This window comes from Callorhinchus milii, unplaced genomic scaffold (assembly GCF_018977255.1).
Source record: "Callorhinchus milii isolate IMCB2004 unplaced genomic scaffold, IMCB_Cmil_1.0 Scaffold5, whole genome shotgun sequence".
Lineage (NCBI taxonomy): Eukaryota > Metazoa > Chordata > Chondrichthyes > Chimaeriformes > Callorhinchidae > Callorhinchus > Callorhinchus milii.
Window position 1 is genome coordinate 43,673,173 of NW_024704746.1, and position 25,679 is coordinate 43,698,851.

The 25,679-nt window shown below is 41.0% G+C and overlaps 1 protein-coding gene across 2 annotated transcripts in view; it reads left to right on the forward strand.

Moving 5' to 3' along the window:
* Positions 1–25,679, forward strand: part of cntn1b (contactin 1b) — a 259,706-nt gene that overhangs the window by 49,835 nt on the left and 184,192 nt on the right. The gene's annotated exons all lie outside the window — the stretch shown is intronic.

Genomic DNA, 25,679 nt, shown 5'->3' on the forward strand with positions numbered 1-25,679 from the left:
CCAATGTTGTGTTCTCCTGGCATATTGTTTTGTGCAGCCTCAGAAACTCTGTGAAGGTGGGCAAAGGCAGTGAAATTGAGAGGTAAGATCATTTTACGACTTGTGGATCATTTTCCAGTGGGTCTGCAGCATTCAGCTCTCTCCATGCGGCTCACCAACCAAACTGTAAGGAGTCGGAGACCACCCACCACATAGTGACATCCCATCCCTTCATTAACTGCCTCAACAACTGCAATAAGCAACATTTCATGCAAAACACAATGCTCCTGAGCACCACCGTGACTGAAGTTCCCGCTGAGGGTAAATAATAGCCTTCTCAGCAGTAGTGCCAGCCAAAGAAAATGCAAGACCCTCATTGTGTACATCTATCAGTACCTTGTAACTTGAAGTACACCTGTGGAGTCCTGTAGCTCGTGGAGTCCTGTAGCTCAGTGGTTAGAGCACTTGCCTCACAAGCGAGAGACATGGGTTTGATTCCCGGCAGGGTGAAACCTTGGGCAAGTTTCCTTACTCCACACGCCTGATGATAATGCCTTAAGAAAAAAACAATAATAAATTGGTCACTTCATTCCACAACTGTTTGTGGACACTGCTGTGCGCAATTGGCTGCTGCGTTTCGTCCACAAATATACAGTCAATTCACTTTACAGTATATTCTGTGAAGCGCTTTGAGACATCGAGAAGATGTGAAAAGCCCTATATCAAATGCAAGTATTATTATTATTATAGTCCCTCAACACCTCAATCATGTAGAGCTCAAAGGATCTATAACAAATGCCTTCAAATCAGAACTAAGACAGTTATAACTAGGAAGCATTTCTTCACGCAGAGGGTTATGAAGAGATGTGGAATCCCTCCTATCCCTCAAAAATGTAGAGGCAGAATCAGGAAAGACAGGAAGAGACTTGGGTAGCAGAAGTATTGATGGGTATGGTGGAAGGACTGTGTATGGGACACCGCTGTGTGCAAATTGACTGCCGCATTCGTCAACTAAGATACATAGTCACTACATTTCACTGTAAATCCTGTAAAAGGCTTTGAGATGTCGTCCTGATGTGAAGGGTGCTCTGGCAAATGCAAGGATGATTATTATTCCTGATGATGTATGCCACAAAAGTAGACATCTGAAATCAGGACAATACAATCTGATGTTTCCTCTGCGGCTGAAGCAATTAATTTACAGAATTCACAAAATCCACAGAACAAATCAGCATCTTAAAGGATTAAAATTTTGCAGTGCACATGCAAAAAATCACTTTAAGAATGGTGCAGCGTATAATATTATGCTTCATCGGAATAGTATTTATAGTGCTTGGCAGATATAAGGGATGCAACAAAACCGAAGAGAAAGGTTAGTTAAAAGAATGTAAGGGGATTCATCACCCATTTTAATGGAATGTTTGCCCTGAGTCACTTACATTGGGATCCCATTGAACTATAGTCTCATCTGAAGAGTAAAAATAATGCATAAATTGAGAAAAAAAATAGAGATTCTAAATTGTTGTTATCTATCATTCTGCTCCAAGAAAATGCCCACATAGAGTGCGAAAGAGAACTTGATAGATTTTGCTGCACAACAATCAAGTCATCATTTGCACTTTCCACCTATTGGTAGGTGAAGGCAAACAAAGGGTTGACTGATCAACCATTGCTCTCACCCTGCCTGTCGCAACGTTTCACACAGAAAAAAAACATTTCCGCACCGATCAATATTTATTCCATTTCAATGATCAACTGTGCTGGAAGACTGAAGCTGACACTTTCAGCACATCTGCATATTGCCATGACAGCCGCTCCACACACAAGCTGCAGAGTGGGTCACACTCATCAGTGAGACACCATAGCAGAGTGGCCAGGCTGGGAGTTCAGGACAAGCTGTGTGTGAATGCGATGAGGAAACTGGTTTTGCATTTGCCTTACCTTCTCCAATACATCCCTGAACAAATTGTGTGACAAATTGCCTATGGAGCCTGTGCATGTGAATATGTACAGAAATGATGAAACAATTAGTGTCATCAACGCAGTTTTAAGACAGCCATACCTTCCACTCCAGTTCAGATCTTGTGACTGAATTATTATTGTTTGCCTACTGTCACCCTCGTCTGTCAAGGCACCTGCTGCCAACAAAAAGAGAAATCTCACTGTAAAGCCGGTTCCCACACAGCGTAGCGTGGCACAGTACAGCTCCTGATAAGATGTTTCAGGTCATCATCTGACCTCTCAGACAGATTATCTTGCAATGCTTTCAGCTGTTGCTCTGTACATCTTACTGGCTGTGAACTCAATCATAGAAAGTGAATGCCAAGACACCAATAAAATGATGAATCAGGTGGGGGTGGGGGGAAGAAAGGAGTTAATGGTTTATAAAATGTTTGATTTTTCAACAATATAGCAGGTTTGTGAAAGTGGTGGTGGTTGGGAATGACAATTTACGGGGTGGGGTCAGAAACACTCACTTCAGATAGGTTAAACTGCAATGGTTTTTCACATAAAATAAATGACTGAAGCAATTTACTGTGAAGTCCAGTTACTGTGTATTTTGAAGGCAAACCCAGCAGCCAATTTACCCATAACACTGTAACATAAACAGTCGTGAAGTGAATGAACAATGTTATCTCGATTATTAGCCAGGACCCCGGGAGAGAACTCTCTTCTATTTTTCAAAAGTGACATAGGCTCTATAATACTTCAACCCACAATCTTCTGACTATAATCGAGGGTACTACCAATTGAGCCAGATTCACAGTTGATTATGTCAGAAGATAGGATAACTACCTTCACAAGTAGGTCAGATCTTAATAAATGTATCACCATTTCACAGGCAATAATAGTTAAAGTCACATGAGCAGAGATAACGTGCGTGCAAAAGCCTGCCCTTTCTGTGACCTACCACTGGATTGAATCTTTGCAAGATATATTGCAGTGTTATCTAAAATATATGACCATTCACCTTATCAAAAATTAATAGCAACCTCAATCAGTTTCCCATTGAAATATGCCACTCGGAGAGCTGTAAGGTCGAGGGATAGGAATGGTGAGGATGGAAGTCTTCTGCTCAAAGACTCACTTCTGCACTCAGTGTGATAGCAGTTAAAAGCATTTGAGAACTGTATTCAACAGTAACTGGATATCTTCCAAGCCTAATTCTTCCAACCACCATTCTTCGGTGGGGGAGGAGTATATCTTATACATGGGGGTGGGGGAGGAGGATATCTTATACATGTACCTCCAGAAATTCAGATGAGATTCAATAGAATCTTAAAACTTAATTTGTTGGATTGAGGGGGCATTTCTCAGACATTGCAGATTGCTACAAGTTTAAAAATTGATGAATTGCTGGCAACAGCGATTCTTTTTGGCAGTTATCCAGTGGGTAGAGGGTTATCATTCCAAACGTCCAGCATTAGTGTTATTGTCAGTATGGATTAATTGAACACAATAAGTATAATTTGAAGAAGGAGGATGTGTTTCCTGCGTATAGTGTGTATGCACAGCAGACAGGAAGTGCCGTCACAGTACCCTCCCAATTCAAATCTTGGCCATCTTTTTGCTCCTCTATTGTAACTCAGTCGATGAGACGTTGGGCGCAGCTGACTGCACTATAATGATATTTCGCCTGTCTTAGCATCTTCTGAGATATTTGTTATGCAGACTGATTTGTTCGTGGATAATTAATGAGACAATCTACCACTTAAAAAAGGTTCAAAGTCACCTCAGATCAGTGAAGCACAACTAAACTGAAAGAAATCTGTACAACTAAGTGAGTGAAACAGTTTGCTCCCCCACGGAGAATGCATTGTCAGAGAAGTGAATGGAGAAATATCTGCACACAGATCAAATTTTGCCTTGTATGAAATTTCTTCCGATCTGTACATTGTTTAAATGATGTAACCTGGACTGTTAAATAATAATCTATAATTCTTGTATTTTGATTATCACGTTTTGAGATGTTTCAAAGTACTTCACAGGATATACTGTAAAGACTGTATTTTGTGGCAGCAAATTGTGCATAGCAATGTTCCACAAATAGCCATGGAGTGAATGACCAATTTTATTTTGGGCTATTGTTGACCAGGACACCAGGAGAAACTCCCTTTCTGTTTTCGAATTGTGCCATGGGATCATCAACATCCATCTGAACAGGCAGATGGGACTTTGGTTGAATGTCTCTTCTGAAACACAGATAAATAACCCAACATTATACATTGCACATGGAGGGATTAATAATAATAGAGGAAGATTTTTGACTCCCAAGTGCTCTGTGGTAATATTACAAGATGTAAAAGAGAGTGACAAGATGTAAAGGAAAGCAACAATGTAATAAAGCTAGAAAATAAGGATATGATGGGTTTTCGCACAAGCTAATTATGATTGAAAATCTCTGTGAGAACAGCAGTGAATAAATAGCAAAGTGCTAGCAGCAGGTGTTTTATCACCCATTGAGCTTATGTGGAGCACAAGAAATGTCATTTGCTTAAAAGGCTAGCACCATGGTAACAATTCTGATCTTCAATCACATAATTTGAATTTTCTTAGTAAAAGGCAAATATGATTCTCCAGGACTTTCACGTATTTTCTTGTGTGTTTTAAAGAGTGGGGGAAATTAACGTAGGATTCTTCTAATTCCAGGAACGAGTTTGAGGGTTTTTTGTTTCCTGGATGTCTCTGCTATGCTCCTGCTTCAGCATACAACAACAACTTGCATTTGTATAGCACCCTTCATGTGGGGTAATGTCTTTGAGGGCTATATAATTGTAAAATACCCCTATGTGAAAAGTATTATATAAATGTAATTTATTTTGACACCTGTCACAATCTTCAATGTTGTTTCTGTTGTGTCTCTCTACGCTTCTATCTTCTGCTTCAGATGTGGAGCCTTGCACTTTTCTGTCTGTCTTCTCCCACCCCTTGGTGTCTGACTCCCTTGTCTCTCACCTGGGGTCACCAAGCCTGACAGACCGTTGCTACTTCCCTGATACCAGACTGACAACTGCAGATTTTGAGAAGCGCTGCAGTGAGCAGAAGCATTGCGGGATCTCATATGTCTCTCGTTACCAAGGAAACACTGCTGTGTTTTGCTAGTTTTTGTGTATGTTCCCTCCCTCCCCTACTTCTCTCTCTCACTCTCTCTCTCTCTCTCAGACCAGTTTCCATTCTTCTTATGGTTCCCTGTCGTCTGCGTTTAAATCTTGTCTGATTATCTACCTTTTTGATTGCACTTTGTCCTCCCCGCGAATACCCATTCACATACACAAAGGACTGTGCTGGGTTGAAGCTTCAGCTCAGCATAGGCTCCTGCAGTCTTAAAAAAGCACTTTGAGACATTCTCCCAAACTGAACAGGGAGCTACATAAGGGTAAAGTTGTCGTCGCTGTTGATGTTATTTTGATTGAAATTGGGTGTGGACCTGTGGGAGGGGGAGATGGAAATTTGAAGTGCTGTACAGATAATAATTTATTTTTTGATCAGTTGAATAAAATAAAAGGAAGCATGCAAGTCTTGAAATCCAACGAGCAGGAAATCTAACGAAATGAAAATTGAGCTGAAAACCGAATGTATCATGAGCCCTTAAGAAACTATCAGCCGTATAAAACCAGTAAACAACACTTCGATTGTTGGTGAACTGTGTGTCACTGTGCAGAGAATGAAGAACTCGCGCTATTCACTGCCATTCAAAGATTGCAAATGACCTAATGAATCACAAGATCAAAGCTTGTCTGTCTTCCCTGTTATCTGCATCCTGAGATACCATTACTGCTTGCCAATTGCTCTCGTGCAACAGATATTTATCTTACAGATGTTGTGAGGTTTGTACAGGTGGTTCAGTGTTCGTGTTATATCTGCCCCTCTCCCCCTTTTGCCTCACCAAAGAGTCTGGTCGATACTGCCAGCCAGTGAACTCTACGTGCTTGAGGAGGAAATATTCATTAATGTGAAGTTATTTTCAGTAATTACTGGAGAGTAAATCACTGTAGATTAGTTCACAATTTTCCATTTCTCAATTTGTTCTATTGAAAGACACCATCCAAGGACAATGGTGGTTTTGTCCTCATTTTGTTATTCTGGTCCCTACCCTTCTCCACAGAAAAAAAGCTCTGCACAACAGAGCGGATTTACCTGGTGTTGTGTGGATTGAATGTGAATCGTACGCAATTCACGTGGCTGCGTGCAGGTACCACAGCGACAGAATGCGCTCATTCCACATTTGCAAAATACTTGATGAATTATTTTAGCATTCATTTATTAAACAAACACATCCCTTAAATTGATAGAATTACGCCAAGCATATGTTGACCATTTACAACCTTGTGGATGAAACTTTTTCATCATATGAAAGATATTGCATATCAGAAAATAATCCCTACCTGTACTCATGTCCTGAATTTTTCTGAGTGCGTTCTTGCTGTCTTTTCCAAGATTTGAACGAAATGAAATATCAAGAGGTCCATTCATATGGTTTTTAAAAAAACTCTTCAACTGCAAAAAAAACTTTTGAATAAAGAATTGCTTTCCTTTCTCAGAGCACGTTTGACACAAATTGCAAAATCCATGCATATTGATGGCTCACAATGCTAATTAATGTCCATTGTGTATTTGGCTTCAATCAGAAAACATAAATGGAAAGTAAAATGAAAGGTACTGTGCATCACAAAGGTTGCAGTTTGTTAACTATTGGTGCGTTATCAAGATTTTATGGAAGACTTATTTCTCTCCATTACAACCATTTCCTGATTTCCGAAAAACCCATTTGAATTTGTTTATTAATAATTTGCTCTCTCATATTGGTGCATTGGCTATAGTTAACCTCAGTCAATAAATCCGCTGCAAGTGGAAGCAGAATGACACCGACTCATACAAATGCACTGGGATTCTTTTGAATATATGTATGTATGTAAGTGTGCATGTGTATGTATGTAAGTGTATGTGAATGTATGTCAGGGAGCAGAGTGGAGGAAGGAGCTGTCAGGACACTAGTGCAGCTGGGAATTAAATATCTTTCATACAAATAAATAATTTTATCCACAAAGTTGGAAACAGTCAACATATGCTTGGCGGAGTGCTATTGATTTAAGGTATGTGTTTGTTTTGTGCTAAAATAATTCATCAAGTATTTTCAAATGCGGGATGAGTGCATTCTGTCACTGTAGTATCTGTGTTCATCCAAATGAATTGCATACACTTCACATTCAAACCACACATCACCAGGCAATTTTGTGACAATGTATTGTTGTGACCTTTGGAGCTTGTGAATTGCTTGTCCATAAATCTACAACATGGAACATTAAACTTTAAGCATTTGCAGTGCAGAATGTAAATGCTGCTGGGTAATTTGTGCCGCTGTTGTGATCAGGCATTGCTTTGATTGATGATTAACTGTACTGAGATAATTTTTGACCATTTGACTTCTTCAGGAATAAATCCCTTCAGCTGCAAAACATCTGCACAGGAAAGGTCATACAGTTGAAGAATAAATAATTGGAAAGAAGGTTAGGAAACATGACTGGGATGAGGTTTTCATTTTGATGTTAAATCATGTTTTATAGCTATAGAAATGTTTACAGTCCAGTTTGCTTCGCAAGATATAGTGTAAATGTAGGACTGTGTGTATTTTGTAGATTTATGCAGCAGCCAGTTTTGCGCACAGCATCATCCCAGTAACAGTGGGACACCAGGAGAAATTCATTTCTCTTTTGAACATTGCTATGGGATCTTCAACGTCATCGAGGGCAGGCAGACAGGAAATTGGTTTAACATTTCACCCTAAGGACAGCACTTCCGAAAGTGAAGCACATCCCCATTGCATTGTCAACTTGGTGAGTTGCATATCCCATTGTGGGGCTTGAATCAACAACAACAAGATTTCATTTATAAAGCGCCTTTCATGTCGGGAGGACGTCCCAAGGCGCTTGACAGTTGGGTCGGGACCCGAGCAGGGTGCAAATGGTAAGGGGGAGGGAAGGGAGGGAGCGAGGAGGGGGTAGAGAGTTGAGAGGGGAGCTGAAGGCACGGTCGAAGAAAAAGGTCTTGAGACCGGCCTTGAAGGAGGAAAGGGAGGAAGCAAGGCGAAGGCACTGGGGGATGGAGTTCCAGAGCCCAGGGGCTGAGAGTCATTCAGAACTCTGCAGCTCGTGTACTGTCCCGCACCAGGCTTCGGGACCACATCACTCCCACCCTCGCTCGCCTCCACTGGCTCCCCATCCCCCAGAGGATTGATTTCAAGATCCTCATCCTCACCTACAAGGCCATTCACGGCCTTGCTCCCTCCTACCTCTCCAACCTACTATCCCCTTACCTACCTGTCCGTACCCTCCGTTCCTCTGGCTCCGGTCTGCTCCACGTCCCCCGCCCCAACCGCCCTACCATCGGTGGTCGGGCCTTCAGCCTCTCAGCCCCGAGGCTCTGGAACTCCATCCCCCAGTGCCTTCGCCTTGCTTCCTCCCTTTCCTCCTTCAAGGCCGGTCTCAAAACCTTTCTCTTTGACCGTGCCTTCAGCTCCCCTCTCGACTCTCTTCCCCCTCCTCGCTCCCTCCCTTCCTTCCCCTCACCCTGACCATTTCCCCCCTCCTCGCTCCCTCCCTTCCCTCACCCTGACCATATCCCCCCTGCTCGGGTCATGACCCAACTGTGCAGCGCCTTGGGACGTCCTCCTGACGTGAAAGGCGCTTTATAAATGGAATCTTGTTGTTGTTGTTGTTGTTGAGAGGCTGAAGGCCCGGTCACTGATGGTAGGGCGGTTGGGGCGGGGGATGTGGAGCAGACCGGAGCCAGAGGAATGGAGGGTACGGACAGGTAAGTAGGGGGATAGTAGGTCGGAGAGGTCGGAGAATCCACAAGCTTCTCAGAGGTGAGAGTGTTACCAACTGAGCCAGCCTGACACACAATAATATATTGAAATGAATTGGGCTGCTAGTCTTTCTCAGTGACTTGTTTCCCTCCCACCACCTCTCCTTCATTTGGTGACTTACAAATACTGAAGTCAGACAATATGTTGCCCAAGTAAAAGAAATGTAACTGGTAAAAGAAAGGAAGGGTTTTGTTTGCCTCATATAGAGACTTGAGCAAAATAAATTTCCTGGACTAATTGTTCTGGACGGTCATGTTTCCATAGGTGATCCAAAGTGCTTTTGTTTCCACTTCCAATTCCACTGTCAGTCATGCTCCTGCTATCTGTTTCCTCACCTATCCCTGTAATCTATTCTTCTTTTCAATTGAAAGCACAATTTCAATCATAATTTTAAAGATGTTAAATCTTGAAGTGAAGGTCTTGGCTTTTGCATTACTACATTTAAAGACATATTTGTAATGGCATTTTTGGTTCAGAGAAGGAAGAAAGCAACTTTTCCCAAACAGAGATCCTACTCAGCTGGAGGAGATACCAAGGATATACAACTCCTTCCTTTAGGGCCATCTTAAATCTGCCAAACTCTGTAATCGACCAAGCTTGTGGAGTTGTCTTAGAAGATTTGACTTATTGCACATCATTTTTAAAATCACCCAGGCATAGTCAGAAAGTGGTTCACTGATGACACAAAGATGAAGGTGAAGATTGCAATCAACCAACAAGATGAGGCCATGGTGTGTCAACTGAGGGGATCTCAAAGAGAGGGGGAAGGTGGTCAAATGTATTTTTGAAAAAATAGGTTTTAAAGGAGGTTTTGAATGCAGAGAGGAAGTAAAGGTGTTAGTGGGGATGTTATATGTTCATGAAATGAATCATTAAGATTCTTCTTTCAGAATCTAAGGATCACACAGATTGATGGATGATGCATTGCCTCAGTCTTCTTTGCCCCATCTTCAGGGAGAGGCATCTCAGATATCAGCAGCTGGCTGAAGAAAGCACTCAGGACCAGAATTCAGGCTTGACCTAATGATGTGCAAGCTGAGGTTGATTGGTGTTTTGGAATTTCTCCAAGGCTTAAGTCTGCTGTGTAGGCTGGTTTGTCCATCACCGGTTTGTGATCCATGAAGGTTGATCAGTAATTGAAGATTTCATTCAGTCTGGTCTCCATTGGGTCATTGGTCAGTTGGAGGTTCTTGAAACTATTATTTCTGTTATCCAAGGCATCAGGGCTGTACAGGGTAACTTTAGGACAGGCACCAAGAAGTACTTCTTCACATAGAAGCTAATCAACAGCTGGATGAAATTTCCTTAACGAGTGGTTGAGACTAGGTCACAAGACTCAATTAGGAAACAGCTTCACAGAATATACTGTAAAGTGAATTGACTGTATATTTTGTGGGTGAAACGCAGCAGCCATCTTTGTAGCTTGGAAGCCATTTTCGGCCAAGAACTTAAGAAGTGTAACAGTAACTGAGAATCCTACGGCAGTGAAGAAATGTGCCAATGTGGCATTTATCCAATTGATGACACATTATCAGTGAACACATGTCTGCACAAGCAAATAGACCACAGATGCTGCTGTTCTTCAAATGCAAATATTTGTCTCTTTGGTTGTATCAGAATGAATGATGCTTTGTTTACCATATTCCTCTCTATTTTTTCCTGTTGCCTTTCTTTCTGCTGACACCAAAACAAATGTGACATTAGACATTGCTGGTACTCAGTGAGTGACCATGGCTTACAAGTGGTATTCAGTCCTATTCAATCATGAGTTATTGCTGCACTTGTATTATGTTAATATTTGACACAAAGAGTGGCTGATGTCTTGTTCAACTTGCACCATCCCTTGATAACTGGTTAAGTTGGTGTTTTCATCTTTGTATATTAATTCTTTATGGCTGCGTTCAGTTTCATAAAGTGTGACCGTCCTGTAGTTTCATGGGGTTGGTGCCAGAACAACCATAATGCTGTCAGCACTAAATGGAAGTAAATGATACAAAAGTTCAAACCGTGAGGTTTCATCCTTTTCAAAAATTTCCCCGATGGCTCAGCAGATGTGTCCAATGAGTCAAAGGTCTCTGATTTTATTTCCCTGTCTGTGCTACCCTTGTAAGCCAGCTTGTCTAGCAGTTGTTTTCGATATTACAATTGAGCACAGCAGTTTGGTTTAGTGGGGATCAAATTTAAGAAGAGGAGAAGGCCATTCGTTCTACTGAGCCCACTCCACAAGCCAACCATTCCATGGTCTTATTCCATACAGCCAAACTATTCCTTCTGTTTAAAGAGATTGGTGAGAAATAGGTTGATAGAGGAAATATGACAAGTGGAATCATTCAGCTTGCATCAAATCTGTAAGGAAAGAGCTTGTACAATTTATCTTTTGCTTGCCGTAAACTTGGGTTTCCTGGAGCTAAATGTTCACCCCACATTTTTTTTCATAACAGATGACTGAGTTGTACTATTGAAACACGGGGTGTAAAGACAATGTGGAATGGTCTTTTATTGATATGGTGCTTGAAGCAATATAATATCATTCCCAGCAGCAGTGCACTGTGGAGCAGGAATTTTAATTAGTACTTCTCACTCTATCGCTGATGCAGGACAGCGCTCTGCTGACTATTCACTGTTACAATTATACATCCGTTCTTTGGATGAGATGTTAAACCCGATGTTCTACCTGCCTCTTCAGATTAATGATCCTATGATACCATTTAAAAAGAGAAGGGAGTTTCTTCTGGTGTCCTGGCCAACAAGCCTCCAGATTCACTTCATAGCTGTTTGTTGGACATTGCTGTGTGCAAATTAGCTGCCTCTTTTGCCTACAAATACACAGTCACTACACTTTGCAGTGCCACACACTCTGAGACATCTCGACGATGTGATAAGGGCTATATTAAATGCAAGGATTATATTCTATTATACAGGGGGGTCCTGAACAGCTCGAACAGGTTAAAATGGAGGGTGGTGCTGACAGCATGAACAGCTTCAAGCTACATTCAGAATAATATTCTGGAAGGATGAGATCAAATGGGCGAAAGAATCTTCTTCATCCAAACCTTTTTCCGAATTTAGCAGTTGCTTATTTGTTGAAAGGAATTTGTGTTGAGTCCCTTTCTTATTTAGGTGAGTGGACAGCTTTGAAATTTTCAGTCAAGTTAAATTTCAGCCATTGTCGTACCCACAGGCCAAGCTTTGTTTATCAAATTGATGCTCTCCAAATATAATCAGATTTTTGTGATTTGTAGCGGTTGCATTGAGTTAAATTACATTATTCTGACAATGGCAAAATGCCCCGAGGACACAGGATTGCTGTGCATCTCAGAATGCAGGGCTTAGACTAAGTAGCGAGTGAGTAGGAAGGAAATATGATGCCGTTTTTCTCTGTGAGACAAACTCATCAGCTCATGGTTTATCAGTGCACACCATGCGATGCTGCAGGCTATCATGAAAAAAGTGGGAAGACTTTCTTGCTGCCACCACCAGTTATTCACTCCAAAATGACAATCCAAGTGCTGGGATTTTAGAGGAATATATACAAGGCACATCAGAACCTGACGACTGTGTTAGATTCTGATGGGAAGCTTTTGAATCTGATGCTCCAAGAAAGTTAAATTAGTTTGATTTTAGCATGTACTGAAGCTGATACAACAACAACAAGATTCCATTTATAGAGCGCCTTTCACGTACAGTTGGGTTAGGACCCGAGCAGGGGGGAAATGGTCAGGGTGAGGGGAGGGACGGAGCGTGGAGGGGGTAGAGAGGCGAGAGGGGAGCTGAAGGCACGGTCAAAGAGAAAGGTCTTGAGACCGGCCTTGAAGGAGGAAAGGGAGGAAAGGGTTACTGCTGAGTGCTGGCTACATTAGAAATGACAGTGCTCAGACTGAACTGAATGTGTCTCCTATGGCTTGAAAGTGTGTGACATCAGCAAACCTGACTTATGTTAGGATAGAAAATGAAATAAATAATTTTGGAGTAGAAGAATGGAGTCAAATTAATAATAATGATCCCTGCAATTGATACAATGCCTTTCACTTTGGGATGTTATCTCAAAGTGATTCACAGGATTTTATTATCAAATGCAGTGATTGTGTACTTGGTAGGCAAATGCAACAGCCAATTTGCATAGTGACATCCTACAAAACAGCCTTGAAATGACCAATTTTGACTGGCCAGGACATTGGGAGAAACTCCCTTCTCTTTTCGAATGGTGCCATGAGATCTTAAATGTCCACCTGAACAGGCAAATAGTACTCATCCAAAGAACTATACCTCTAACAATGCAGGAATTCCCCCAGCAATGTATTGGAGTATTAGCTGAGACTATGTAAATTGAATAATTTTCTAACTTAGAGATGAGAGTGTTACCAACTAAGCCAGGGTAACATTAATTATCATTCAGTCTTCAAATGCATCTTCCATATTTATAGAGCTTAAGGGCTTTACCTGTTTATTTTAGGCTTCCAGGATATCTGCCATATGGCCCAGGTGCTCTGCAAGCATTGTGGAATTCCTTCATAACAGATGATTTACTGACCTCTGCATATGTTATTATTTCTTGAGCCAAAATAACTAATTCCAGATTTTTTGCATCGTCTCTGTTTAAAGACTGATCTGAAAAATGAATGTAAAGTTCTTACAATGTCCTGATGTTTCTATCCTATCTTTTAAAGGTTCCAGCTGGTGTTTCAACCACTGCCCACTGCAGTATTTGCAAAGCTAAATAAAAAGTGTGATCCTCTATTATAACCCTTTACAATCTGTCACGTCATTGAGACGTTTTATAATGCATTCCAGAATATATTGTAAAGTGGATTGACTGTATGTTCTGTGGGCGCGTCACTCTTTAAGGGTACTTAGTCATTAAAAAGTTACTTAAATGCACTTTTTTAAAAGTTATTTAGTCATCATACAAAATACAAATTGGCTCCAGTACTAACCAAAACATTCTTCCATTAGGAGTTATTCTGTCACTGTTGTGCCACACTATGCAAGCCACTTTCCTCTCTCTCACTGCTATTCTCTCTCTCTATGACTCTAACATACTAACTTGCTTACTTTCTTTTTCTGCTGAAAATATACAGCATTGTTCTTTTATTAGTTTAGCAGGAAGTAGGAACCCAATTGTTAGTTGTTTGATGGATCGCTTTTCCAGAGGTAATAATAAAGTAATGATTAAAATAACGATAATAATTTGGTCACTGAATCCACAACTGTACGAAATTGGCTGCCATGTTTCACCCACAAAATACATAATCCACTTTTCGGTATATTCTGTGAAGCATTTGAGCCGTCTCAACGACTTGATAAGGCACTATACCAAATGCAAGGATTATTAGTATTTTGTTCTCTCTTTTTCTCTCTCTCTGTCTTTCTTTGCTTTCTTTCTTGTTTTCTCTAATTTCTATCTTGCACCGTTCTTTCTCTTTCCCCATTTCTATGTGTCTGACCTACTGTATCTCTTTCTCTGACTCTCTTTCCATCTCTTACCATACACTATAGATTGCTGAATAAACACTTTCACCCTGCCTTTTCATGATCTGATTAACCTTGTGCACATGAACGCAACTTGATATTTCTGCTCTGGTATCTGGCTCAGTTTTGGTTAAGTGGACGTGCGGTCAACTTGCTTTCTTGCTTACGTGCTTGCTTTCTTGCACATTTGAAAACACTCCGTTTCACTTTATATTCAGTGTTGGCCTCTGCAGACAGCCATGCTGTTGACGCTTGAAAAGAGGAATATTAAAGTGACTAGAGAGCAAAGGAGGATGTGGAATGAGATTAAGGGGAGAGAAAAAAAATAGCACAGTCTTGATAGTTTTCATAGTTCCAAGGTTTCAGCTTCTGAAGTGTTTCACTGATGCTCTTAACTTTATTAATTTTGCCCTGTATTGCTTGGTATCTACACTCTCTATGGCTGTTAGGTCATCCCTTTTTAAGTAATGGCACATCTCCATCCAGTTTGTTTCTCTGTTACTCCAATGATGAAATGGTTCATTTAATTTATTGAGGCTACAGTGTGATCCTTTGCTGTGATCCATCGATTGCAGTCTGGAAATGTCACAGACTCCAAAGTGAACAGAGAAGGGCTTAATCCCTTTGAAAACTCTGAATGTTACATTTACACTTGTAGGTGATTGACTGTGATAGCAGCAACAATTTGCTGTCAGAGATGCACAATGCAGTATAAATGATGAATGAATCACACTGGAGCCAGGCTCCCAATAAACCCCTGCATGACTTATACCATTGATAAATTAGCTATGTTTCTCATGGAATTCCTCACAAAGAATTCAAGTCAACCAAATCGGGAAACATGGTTGTTTCCAGTGTTCTTTTGGATCAGTGGGAATTCTAATGGGATCCCTGCCAAGGATTCCAGTTTGAAATTGCTGCATTTTAGACCACGACATCAGCATGTATCATTAAAGTAAAAATGATTTAGTGCCTGGTTTTAAATTCACTTCATGCATGCTGATAATACTGCTTCAGTCAGGATCAGCCCCGTGAAAGCTCAAACCCATTCTTAAAATTGATTCCAGTGCTTTAAATTTAGCAGAATATGGCCGGCCTGGTGGAATATTTAGACTTCGGTGTGCATTTCATGTGAGAGTGGTTCTGTCCTACAGCCCAATTTCTATGATTTATATTTATTGTAATTCCCACTGAAGTGGCCTGAAAGCTGCTTGTCCAGCTGCCACAGAAATTAAAGGGCTGGTTGTGAAGACCAAGGCAACTTGGGAGAAGCGGGAGGGGGAGATCACACACTGCACTTTGAAAGGAGCTACATCAAATGCAAGGATTATTGATTTATTTGTTTATTTATTTATTAGATATACCATGTTTGTCTTATTTTTAGACTAAATAAGGATAAGCAGGGTTTTATTTTCACGCAGGTTAAAAGCAATGAAAGATGAGGCCACAGCTGTGCTTACTGAGGTGTGAGAAGGTGGCATTGCATTCCGTTCCATGAACAAGGGGTAATAGTCGCACTAATTATCAGCTTCTACACTAAACAATTTGGGGTTTGACTTAAGCTTTTTGGGTTGTTGTCCCCTTCCTCCAATATTAGAGCCAGACAAACAGCTCCCAGCAGATATTCTGACAGAATTTAACCAGGAGTTGTCAATCTCTGGTGCCAGCTTTACCATATATTCTAATCTCGAAGTCCATTCCAGCGTTTGTGCAGTGTTTGGGTTTCTGACCTCTCTGGAGCTTTGGGGTATGGCCACAATCATGGGTTCCAGTTTGTGAACTTTGATTTTTGGCCCCCCATATAAATTTGCTGCAATCTACATTTCTTCTTAGTCTTAAGGAAATCTCAGTGAGCTGAAGTTCACTCTTTTACTCTCTTGAGCCTGACCTTTTGTGTCTGCTTTTTATATGTTTTATTTTTTTTAATAAAAACCCTTTAATCTTGCTCAAATCACCATTTCATGGTTTAACGGCAGGCAACATTGCTTTGTTATCAAACAAAATTACTAGGTTTGAAAAATAATCATAAACTGATCAAAAGATCTACTTCAAAGGATTGGGAAAGGCAGGTCTGATGGGAGTTTTGTTCCTCTCTCTGGCATAGAACACATCTGCTGATTGATGGTCATTTTCAGGAACAGTCTCAAAACCTAAACTTGCTGCTCAGATACTGAAGATGTCATTTTCTCCCCATTACCCTTCCATCTAAAGAAAAACTTTCTGTCCTTTTCCATCCCATCTTTTTTTGTTTCCTTCCCCCTTAACCGTGAACAGTGCCATTGACATGGATGCAGTCTGAAATCCAAACCGATTGCTTCTCCTTTGTGCAGAGCCTGTATTTAACCCTGAGTTGTCACTGACAAGCTCAGATGGGTTTGCTGTAGCCCCTGCAGAAGCAGCAAAGAAAACACTGGCTACTCCACGAGAGTTGCACTGACTGAAGTGTTGCCTTGTCTCTCAGGAGCTGCGAAATCCTGGAGTTAGTTCCACATCTCTCAGTTGAATAGCAGCAGGTGGTCATTTCTGAAAAGTAGAAGTGAAAAAACAAGGTTAACCTATTCCCCTAAAAAATGACAAGAACTCTTTAAACCACTTGCAAAGCATTAAAGCCTCTCAGCTGACTTCATTTTTGCACCTATCGTGAAATTGCTTCAATCACAATACCAACAAGAAGCAATATATACTTATTGCAAAAGCTCCTACATAAGCTTTGGCCCCAGGGTGCTGGTAATCTGACAACTAGTCAGAGGTTAAATATTAGCTTTGGACCAATTCAATTACAGGGCACAATACTAGATTGATGTTAGCATGAAGCTCGCTGCTAGACAGGTATTGTTGTCATGGCTGTATGCATCCTTTGTGCACCAGAATGGTAGAAATTATTTAGTCCCAATTAATATTGGTTTGAGTTTGGTAATGAAAATACACTTACTGTGGAACAGCAAATGGAGTAATTGATTGCTGGTATATAATGTACACAGGTGTCACTTGATTGAAAAGTCAGAGAAATCCAGACAGTTGGCTTACGACTGACGGTCAGTGCAGTTTCACATGCAGTTAACCTTGTAATGGTCAATAGTCCAACCCTTGGATCCTGAAATCAACATTGAGGTATTCTTTGAAATCATCAAAGAAAAAACACTTCATAAAGTGGAAAGCAGGTGTGAGAAACTGTTTGCAAACTTGTTTGTGAGCAGCTCAGCATGAAATGCAAATGAGCATTGCCAGTTTACTCCTGCCTGCAACCCCAGACACTCATTCTGACCCAATCAGCAGTAACTACTTCCATCAGTTGAAAGCGTGGAGCTTCACCAACAGCTGCTTACCTCTCTGCATACCGATCAAGGCGTATTTACCTTGACCTTAAAAAGATTGTATTTCTTTCCTTTAGAATGGTCTTATAGGGGAAAGCTGACTTGTTTGGGCCTGACGATAAGAACCTAGTTACTCATCAGATTCACTGCTTCCCAAACAAATCAGTTCTACACATTAAATTATCAATAACTTTCCAAGTGACAGAAATGTCTGCACCCATTAATTGAAGAAACACAAGTCGAGCAAAATCCATTTTGTAAGCTTTCTCTGGCATTAAAAAAATACAGTTTTACTGCTCGTGTTTCTTTCCCTATTCAGAAGCACTCCCCTTTCCATTAAAAAGTTGCAGCACTCTTGCACTTAGTGAAGCTTTTCACGTGTGCAGCATGTATCGATTTTCACTGAGCTTATGGACGCAGGATTAACTGAAGTGCAAGACGTCCATGGTCTTATCAAAGCTTTTAATTCCTGAGAACTTTGAAATATTTATGGGAGAATGCGAACACTGCACATGAGAGTTTGTCTTTGAGAATGTGAATCAATAATTTACAATTTAAATTCTGATTCATGTTTTTTTCTGTCTGGTTTATTCATCAAAGTAATGTGGGACTGAGCGTTTCCAGTTTTGTTAAGTGGTTGAACTCATTAAAATTTTACTTGATCTAATTTGTGTCTAAAACAGCAGACAGCTCTTTGTTGTGTATATGTACCAGCTGGGTGCAATTTAATGTTGGATTGAGGTTATTAGTTCCAAAATAAAATCTGTTGCTTTTTGTGCAAAAAGAGGCATGGAAAAAATGTATCATTTTCTTTTCGTGAAGAATCTTGATTCAACCTGATACTGCTGGCAATTGAAATGTGATGTCCTGTGGATTGTGCCAGAGGTAAATGTTATTGTTGATCCTGCAGCCACATTCTCTCCTTCCACTACCTTCTGCTGATGGTTCTGGCGACACTGCAGAGAAAAACAAAGAGATCACTGCAGCAGCATGATGCCGTATGTTCGGCTAGTTAGCTGCTCGCAGTGAATGGGCCCCAAGATCAATTTGAGAGTGGAGATGGAGAGGAGCAATGTTTCTGGGTACAACTGTCTAACTTTGTCATCTTGACTGAATGCATTTCACTGCAACCTGCAATTAATTTGATCCTTGCTCATACAATCTGTATCATTGGCTGACAAGAGCTGTCCAGCATCACTGTGCTGAGTGTTGTACATTCCCTCACTGCCTCACAGACTGCCGTTGCTACAGAAAATACAAAGTGCAGCAGAGGCATGTAAATGGTTGAGATGTCTCGACGACACGGATAAGACACTTTTTCAATGCAAGGATTCAATTGGGATTGCTTTGGGGCTGAGCCGGGTGGGCGGGGAGGGAGGAAGTGGGGAAGAACTAAATGGTGAAAATATTTAAAATAAACCATGCCTTTCAATGGTTTTTGAAAGGGGAGAAATTGTCAATGGGAACAGCACTTTTTCACTGTCTTCTGTCCACCCATAGCACTATTTATTTAATGGCTGTCAGATTACCCAGATTTTGTTGTCACTGATGTCAAACTAAATCATTTCAACTACAAAATAACAACAACAGCAGCTTGGATTTATATAGCGTCCTCCACGCCGGACGGGTCTCAGAGCGCTTCATAGTAATGGATCCCGGAGCCAAGCCAGGGAGAGGGGAGGAAGGTGACCAAAGGCGCAGTCGAAAAGAAAGGTCTTCAGCAGAGACCTGAAAATAGGAAGAGAGGGAGTGAGGCAAAGGGAGTGAGGAAGTGAGTTCCAGAGCCTCGGGGGGTAGTGGCTGAGGGCATGGCCGCCGAGGGTGGAGCGGAGGACTTGGGGGACAAGGAGGAGGCCAGACCCGGAGGAACAAAGGCAACGGGCCCTGTTTTGAGGAGAGAGGAGGTCAGAGAGGTAGGGGGGTGCAGAGGAGTGGAGGGATTTGAAGACAAAGGTGAGGAAAATACACCTTTTTTACACATTTTATGGTAAATCCTGTGAAACACTGTAAGATGTCCTCCCGACACGAGATGGACTATATAAATTATTATTACTGAATAACAAAAAAAAAGGCTTGAGCTCACTTGTTGGCCCATTTATTTTTCTATGTATGGAGGAAGGAGGGAAGATTGAGAGGTTGATATTTTCAGTAATTAAAGCACACATTATTCAAGAATTTGCAAGAAATTTCTTGATGGGGATTAAAAGAAAATGCTTGATGATTTATTACGAAAGAAGATTATTACAGACTAAGCCTTCACCTTTCTTATGACAGTTAATTCTAATTAGATAGTTAGAAACCATTGACTTAGTTTTTAAACAGCTTAATAGTTTTATGATTGACATTAAAAAAAAATGGTCTTGTCTTGGAGTGGAGCTGAGCCAGGCAGAGCTAGAAGGTCCCAGTTCCGAACTCCAGGCTGTGCTGAGTCACTGGATCATAAAAGATCTGCTGGTCATTGTGCTCCTATTGGCATCGGTGCTTGTGGGATCAGGGAAATGCACAGCAGTGCCTACTGCAAAATGCACGTGTGCCATTGCTGATGCTTCTTCCAGCTACTTGACAACGACCACAACTTGCATTTATCTCACACCCTTCACGCAGGGTAGGGCGAGGGAGTGCTGAAACTTCATGGGAGGGATAACAGCAGCATCCCCTCCTCCCCCCCTCCCCACAGCAGGTTGAATATTTTAAGAGGTAAGATTGGAATTAAATTTAAAATTCCACCCTGATAAAACTAATATTGAAGAACCGAGAATGAGACTGCGTAATTTCCTTATAGAGGCCATGCACATTCTTTGATCCCTGACATTATTTATGTATTCATTTTTGCTGCAGTAAGTAGATTTCTCATTTCAAATCCATAATTTCTGAAGTATAACGTAATTTATTCCTAAGATCCTAAAGAGGTTTTAAGGTTTTCGATTGAATGAATGCACCTGACGAGAGGGTTATCAAGTTTCAGGACAGTAAGACATAAATCAGACAGAGGAGGGGGGAAGTGGTGAATAGTACTGATTGCACAATATCTGATATTTATGAGCCAGAGAAAAAATCACCTCATATAATGGCACAGTTTGCTAGACCCTCTGAAAATCACCAAAGCAATGTAATAACTCTCACCTCGCGCTCGTTGCCATGATATTTTCAGAAATCGTTTGTTTTTCTTGGTGAAAATTGGTATAAAAATATTAAATATACTTTTGTGCCTTTTGACTCATTGCCACCAGAGGTGTCATTACTGGGCAATGTGAAAAATGTTGTCCCTCAAGACACCTAGTAATGACGACAAGCAACTAGTTCAAGACTGTGGGGGTGATGACAGTCGTCATCAATGCCAGGGAAGGCTTCTTCCCCACCACCAAACTTGTTCGCCTTCTTAATAATAATAATCCTTGCGTTTGATATAGCGCTTTTCACGTCTTCTAGACATCTCAAAGCGCTTCACAGAATATACTATAAAGTGAATTGACTGTATTTTTGTGGGCGAAACACGGCAGCCAATTGCGCACAGCAATGTCTTACAAACAGTCGTGGATTGAAAATGACTAATTTATTATTGTTTTGTTTTGGAGGGATTATTATTAGGTGTGTGGAGTTAGGAAACTTGCCCAAGGTTTCGCCCTGCCTGGAATTGAACCCAGGTGTCTCGCTTGCAAGGGAGTGCTCTATCCACTGAGCTACAGGACTCCACTTCTTGTTTTGTAAGGGCTAACAGACTGAGGCCTGTTGGAGGCTGAGCCCAATTGTGCAGCGCGCATCAAATGTGGAGACAGATGTGCCTCAGAACACCCTCCTGAAGAGGAGGTTTCTCCACAGATGACCTACTTTGCATGTTAAAATATACAATGCTGTCTGCAGAAGTTAATCCCTATGTGTGTTTCTATGTTACCAGCAGATAAATAATCATTAATTATCCTTACATTTGGTATATCATCTTTCACGTCAGGTGGACATCCATGGAGCTTCACAGATTACACTGTAAAGTGAAGATACTGTGCGTTTTGTGGATTGAGTGTTACCAGAAGATTGTTCGTTACCATCAAATTGCACAAATGCGCTAAACAGTTCGATGGAAAATATAGCAGTGGATTGAAGCTGTTTCACGTTTATGAAGCCCAGTCTTGTGATGCAGCCAATCAGTGTTTCTCATTTAAACATTGATTGATTCAGATTACAATCCGCAGAAAACCACAGGAGAGGGCAACCAGCATCCATTAACCTGCTGCTCTCCCACCAGCAATCTACAGTCTGTAAATCTTCGTCTGTGACACAGTTCTAAAGATGTAATCTTGGAAACTGCTGCAGTCCCATTGAAATACAATATCTCTGGATTATTTTTNCACTGTTTATCACAATAAGGGATTTCACATTGGCACTTATGACACTTCCAGTTCAGAATATAGTTCACTTTTTGAGTTAACTGATAATGCTGCTCAGTTGCAATAAAAGTGAATTAATAATAATAATAATCCTTGCATTTGATATAGCACCTTATCATGATGTTGAGGCGTCTCAAAACGCTTCACAGAATATACTGAAAAGTGTACTGTAATATACTGTACTATGTATTTTGCGGGTGTAATTGATTTTATTAACTTGATTATTTTCAAGTGATGTTTTAAAAGCAGCGTAATGTTAAGTTTTGTTTTGACATCTTAGTTACATTGGGAAGAAAGCATGTGAGTCTCCTCTTAGTGATGCCAATCAAAGGCCGCACATGTGAAAACTTTGTCTAGAACAACAAATGTTTTATGAATTTGACTACCAATTTGTCATTTTAACTCTGGGAGGGAATGGAAATGTCAATGGGTTTAGCCACAGCTGCTTTTTACAAAGCTAGAATAAGCAGTAGCCAGCGATGAATCAGGCAAGAAGAGTTTTTGCCAGCGATTTGACCATTCAATGCTTCCTGAGTACTATTGCTCCAGGTGAACCTTCAATGTGGACAATGCAGGGTCACTTTGTTACAAAGATGGTGGTTGGGGCCATACACCCACAACCTGTCTTGTAAGGAGGTGCACTAAATCATGGCCACAGGTCAGTGCTTCCAGGGTCATCAGGTCGCTGTTGATTTACTTTGGCCAGTTAGTGCTGGAAGTGAAACGTAATTTCCATCAAGTATGGAATCATGGTATATCAGCGGTATAAACAGACTTACAACAATGAATTATAACAGATATTGTAGGGTTGTCCTGTACAATTTGAGGATCCTGCAAAGCCTTGTTCTTTCTCATCACTTATTAAAATATTTCAATGACTTGAATTTTTTTTACATTAAAAAAAATCATAAAAGTTATAATGTCTCACGTTGAAAATGTTTCCAAGTGATATTATCGGGCTTTTTTCAACAGCAGTTTGTCTGCTGCCTGGAAGGTGTATGCCAGAGCTGACCCCAATAATCAGCGCTGCTGTTTAATTGCTTTTGAAGGGAAGTTATTGCTTGCAGTGATTCTGTTCGAAATGTCACCATCTCGCCTCCCCACCTTAGGCACTGTTTAATTAATGGCTGTCAGATAAACCAGATTTGGTTGGTCACTGATGTTGAACTAAATCACAAATCAGATGTGTTGCAATCATTGCTGTTGGTCCAGTTAGCTGTTTTTCAGATCCCAGAGAACTGACCATTTATTGGGATGCTGGAGAATAGTCTCAAAGTGGGACGCTGACCTCGGAGTATTGAAGAGCAGCACAGAGGGGTTGCATTAACATGGGGCAGTACAGGAGCAGGGCACCGGAGTGGCAATGAGAGGGCCGCAGACAAGTGTTATCCAAGTGGGGCACTGCAAAAAAATGTGTTGTGTCACATGGGTGTGTCATTCATTTAAAAGGGGAAGCTGCACAGCTTGTATAAAGAACAGTGAATATGTAGGAGTGATGAGGCTGTGGAAGAACAGTGTTTTACTGCCAACTTAGTGAGTTTCATCTCAAAACTTTGGATTTTTCCTGCAGCATCATTCTGGAATGATATTAATAATATTTACATTTGATACAGCACCTTTCACATCTGGAGGAAAAAAGCGTAGTTTAATAATAATCCTTGCATTTGATATAACGCCGTATCACATATTTGAGACGTCTCATTACCACTGGAAAAGCGATTCGCCAATTGATTATTTTCTGCTAGGTAAACAGAGACATGTGGACTAAGGAAACTTGCTGAACATTTTTTCTTAATAATAATAATGTCCAGGAATCAAACTCAGGTTCTTGTCCAGGAATCAAACTCAGGTCCTCTCGCTTGTGAGGCAAGTGCTCTAACCACTAAGCTACAGGACTCTATTTGGAGGCGAACAAAGAGGTCAATTCACCCACAGCAATGTCCCAGACAAACACCGATGAAGGGAGTGACCAATTTTATTTGAGTGATTGTTGGTCAGGTCTTTGGCTTCTACCCCTTTTCAGTTCATCAAACTATTCTTAAAAAAACAGCAATGGATCTGAATTACATAAAATAATAATTGGATCAATGTTAGTGCTTGGAAGTGTAATTCAGAATGTGTGCACTTCAGCAGCATTTGGTGGCAAGTGTTGAACCAGTAAATTGGGTCAGTAAACAATGAGTCTCTGTAATATTTGCATGGAATAACATTCGCAGTGTTTAGAGGTTGAATTTTGAATTGCATAGATTTGACAATGTAGACAGTCGCAGAGAAATAAGTGCTTATCCCTCCAATTTCTCCTTAATGATTTGAAGTGACTCTAGGCTTCAGGAAGGTATTACTAATCTGTCAAGGATCCAGACACTAGTCAGGAGCTGAGGTGCATTTATAGCAGGGCCATTAAGTAGCTTGAATTGATTACTGCATTGAATGGAATGATTCAGTAAGATAGAACAAGTCATGTGGAAAATCAGGAGCTCCAATTGCTATTTGCTGCAGTCACTCACAGAGCTTTCTATTTTAGATTGAGTCTGCTTTCATTATCTTAGCGCAGTTCTCGTTGGGTTGTTGGGCAGTGACACAGGTCTTGGAGAATATTTTTATTTGCTGCAAACCAGTAGCACATTTATTCAGTCCAGTTTGACAATTTTGCACTCAGTTGCCGCATAGTCTCTAGTGAATGCTGATATTTCTTTTCTTCTATTGCACCCTTTAGTACAAAGAACTGAGCATAAGTCAGTCCCAAAACTCAAGGAGCACGGGTTTGCCTGCGTGCCAGCAGTTCACTTCCACTGTTTGTAGTGTGCTGATCCTGAGGATTTTTACTTTTGTTTTGGTTCATCTGGGTGTCTGACACATGGGAAAACTCATTGCCATGGCATGCAAACCAGACTGAAAGTCTGACACAAATGCATGCCACCTAACCATAACATTTCCCATTTGTCTGGAATGGACACCAAGAGATGCACTCTGTTTACCTAATTCCAGAAAGTATCAGGCAAAGATTGACAGGCTTGGGGACCCCAGTGTGTGCGTTCGGGAGTTTAATCAATTAATACCCCATAACTTTGCCAATCACACTCCCAACAGGTTTTCTGCTGGTTGTCAATCTTGGACCACTCTATTTGTTAGTCATTTGGCTGGCAGGGATAAAAGTAGGTAGTGGGAAGAAACTTTTCCTGGCTCTCTCAGTCCTTCTGATAAGCCAGGTTGACTGGTCTGTCTTCAGAAGTGCTTTGCAGTACTGTGGACCTGCTTTGCTTAGGAATTGGATTACTGAGACCAACACAAAAATGAGCTGGACTCCAACATTCCGTTGCCAGGTACATCACCTCGAAGCCACCTCAGCCCTGAGGAAGATCCCACACACCTGCTGATGCAATCAACCCACCACCCTGTAAAATGTAGTGACTGTGTATTTGTAGGTGAATGCAGCAGCCGATTTGTTCACAGTAATGTCCCACAAACAGCCATGAAGTGAGTGACCAATTTTATTGGGGAATTGTAGGCCAGGACACAAGGCGAAATTCCCTTCTCTTTTTGAATAGCATTGTGGCATCTTTGATGTCCACTTAAACAGGCAGATGGGGTTTTGTTTATTACACTGTCCTTATCCAAAGCACAGCACCTCTGACAATGAAGTCCTCTCCCAGCATTGTTATGGCGTGT